General features: G+C 43.6%; 1 pseudogene; it reads right to left on the bottom strand.

Annotated features, from left to right (window-relative positions):
- Window positions 1-316: 316 nt before the first annotated feature.
- On the bottom strand, window positions 317-1,245 carry LOC122422558 (annotated as a pseudogene).
- Window positions 1,246-3,460: the final 2,215 nt, after the last annotated feature.

Raw genomic sequence — 3,460 nt, 5'->3', positions numbered from 1 at the left:
AGCTGAAAGTCCAATACTTTGGCCACCTCATGCGGAGAGCTGACTCATTTGAAAAGACCCTGATTCTGGGAAAGATTGAGGGCAGGAGGAGAAGGGGAAAACAGAGGATGAAATGGTTGGATGGCATCACCGACTCGATGGACATGAGTTTGAGTAAATTCCAGGAGTTGGTGATGAACAGGGAGGCCTGGCATGCTGCGATTCATGGGGTCTCAAAGAGTCGGACACGACTGAGCAACTGAACTGAACTGAACTGAACTGAACTGAACTGAAAGGCACATTGTCCTTGTAAGAAAGACTGCTCTTGGCATGTAAGCTAATGACCACACAAGGCCCCTTGTCTCATCCACAGTTTCCTCATGGCGTTTTTTCACCTCCACGTTCCTCAAGCTGTAGATCAGGGGATTTAACATGGGTGCAACGATGGTGAAGGACACAGCCATTGACTTGTCTATGGGGTAAGTGACCACAGGCCTCACATACAAGAAAATGCAAGGCATGAAGAACATGAAGACCACCATGAGGTGGGAGCCACAGGTGGAGAGGGCTTTACGCCGCCCTTCAGAACCGCAGGACTTCAGGGAGCAGAGAATGACCACATAAGAGGTGACGAGGATGAAGAAGATGGTGAGACACATCACCCCACTGTTGAGGATGACTAAGAGGCCCAGGGTGCGGGTGTCCATGCAGGCCAGTTTCAGCAACGGAAACAAATCACACATAAAATGATCAATGACGTTGGGACCACAGAAGGGAATTTGATACATGAAGAGAAGCTGCACAGTTGCATGGATAAATGCCCCCACCCATGACCCTCCCAGTAGTAGGCAGCACACAGGAGGCCTCATGAGGGTCTTGTAGTGAAGAGGCTTACAGATGGCCACGTAACGGTCATAGGCCATCACAGTGAGAAGGATGATGCCCACTCCACCAAAGAAGTGCTCAGCGAAGATCTGGGCCATGCAGGCTTTGAGCGAGATGGCAGTGGTCTCAGAGAGGGAGTCCACGATCATCTTGGGGCAACGACGGAAGAGCAGGTGACATCCATGACGGACAAGGAGGTAAGGAGAAATACACGGGTGACCTCAGACTCTGACTTGTGACCACAGTTACCACAGTGAGGAGGTTCCCCAAAACGGGGGACACGTACACGATAAAAAACACAGCAGAGAGTATTTTCCGCAGCTCTGGGTTCTCTGCAACGCCCGAAAGAATGAATTCCGTCACATTGCTGGGGTTCCCCATTCACTGCGGGCTGAGGTAAGCTTATCTCTCTAAGCTGGAAAATCTACAAAAGAGTATTATTCTAAGTTAGTAATTATTACAAATTTGGGATTTTTATTTTTTGGACTCTCTCTCACACCATCTTGACTTACCTTTTCCTTCAGCTATCAGTGCAGCAGCTAGCTGCAAACAGTCGTATCCTGATGACACCTTGATCCCTGTCATTACCCCTGTAACACCGCTAACCAGTGTATCTCTTGCTTTTCTGACACTTGCTGCTTGAGACACTTAGAAGATCCTGGTCATCACCCTGGGATGTAAACCATGTGGCAATATGGAGAAGTAGCATACCTTTAGGAAAGCCTAGATCACCAGTCGATAGGAGCCAGTGGATAAACGGTAACCAGCCTAGCACAATCTAAGATTCAGTTTTGCTCCCCCCCTGCTTACTCTCCACTATTCACTACCTTCACTCTCTTTTCCAAAATGAACTACCTACACACAAGTCCTCTCAGCTGCTGCCTTTTAGGACCCTCAAGCTAGGAAGCTGAACTCAATGGGCATACCTAGTAACCTCAGAACATTTTATTTCATTCATTTGTTTCATTTTCCTATTGATCACTAGGATGCTCTAGTTGAAGAGCCTGCAAAGCAGGTAGGTCATATCCCGAGGCCTCTCCATTATTAAGAACTATACCCCAATAATTTCTATATCATAACAATCCAGAGAGGCAAATGCATGCTTCCTGTGCTTATCTTATTCAATCATTCTACAGTAAAATTCAATAATTAATCCAATGATGAGACCACAATGAAGAATAAATTTTTGTTATAACTATAATCCGATCCTGAAACCATGATTTATAACCTTTAACTAACCTCCCGAGATTCTAATTATTTTGCAAAAATGCTGATTAAAGAAAACAAAAGCTTAAATCTCTTTCTTTGCTCCAGGAAGACCCAGATTCAACTTGGCCTGCCTCATCCCAGCAGACAAGCCTGAGTCAACATAAATCCTTTCTTCCATTTTTTTTTTCTTGTAAAGGGGTACTCCCAGATGAAGCCATAGATTCTAACAAATAATAAAAACATTAACAAAGCAACTAATCTGTTTTGCACTCACTATGTGACAAAAGGTGATCGGTCTGCTATTTGCATTATTACATTTATTTTCATATCACTTGGGACAGGGTACTGTCACAGATCTCATCTTGAGGATGAGGAAACGGAGGCTTAGACACATTGAGCATCTCAGTTAAAAAGAGTGAAAATTACAAATCTGCGTCATCTCATTTTAAAACACAAGTTCTTAGTCTTTGCCTTATACCACTAAAGAAGTGAATGGTGGCCTCCACTGGCTAAACGCACTTGTTACCACAGTTGGATGATGAGATGTTAAGAGAAGTGCTTCATTAGCCAAGGTCTCTTTGCTAGGGATACTTAAGCAGAGGCTGTCTTTGTGGACCTCTGTTAGAGATGATTGCTTTAAATGGGGAAATGGGGATGCAAGCTACACAGTTTCTGAGACTCCCGTAAACACCTAAGACCCACTCTTAGGACTATTGCTCTTGCTAAACAAAATTATACAACTTCCAGGACACTCTTTGCAAATATACAGTGTAGATTAACTTCACTCTCGCTCATCTCCAGCCTAAGAACTTCAGAAAATTTTAATAGAACAAATGAAGTGTAAAGGACATGTTCTTGGAAATCAGGATAACTTGGTTTTATTCCAGGTTGTCCCTCTCACTTTTAGTGTTGCTACATTGTTCTCTATTCTGGGCCTCAGTTTTCTTGTCTAGAGAATGAGGTAGCTATGGCAGCTTATTAGAGAACTGGGGTTCAAAGGAGCCAGCATAGAGACTCTGTTCCTTTTAAACACAGCAGCTCAGCTCTTATCTATATAAATGTTTACACTTCCAAGTAATATTTCGTCTGAACTATCTCATGACTTAAAATATTTTAAAACAAAGTACACTATACTAGATAACAATGCCCCTTCTATTTTAATATCTATTGACCAGTAGTCCACATCTCAACTTCCTATTTTGAAATTCAACACCCCTTGCCAAAGTAGTCGAGCTCATCTTTTTCTGTGACTCCCTCCCACTGCCATCGAGCCCATCTCTGTCAGAACACATCCGAGTGTGATTTGTACAGTGGGAAAGTCCATGAGGTCAAGAAAGAGCAACTTAATTATCCACAGCAATCAGGCCACTCACTGACTACCTGACCT

This window comes from Cervus canadensis, chromosome 20, assembly GCF_019320065.1.
Source record: "Cervus canadensis isolate Bull #8, Minnesota chromosome 20, ASM1932006v1, whole genome shotgun sequence".
NCBI lineage: Eukaryota > Metazoa > Chordata > Mammalia > Artiodactyla > Cervidae > Cervus > Cervus canadensis.
The sequence above is the reverse complement of the archived record's forward strand: the minus strand, read 5'-3'. Positions and strand labels throughout refer to the sequence as shown.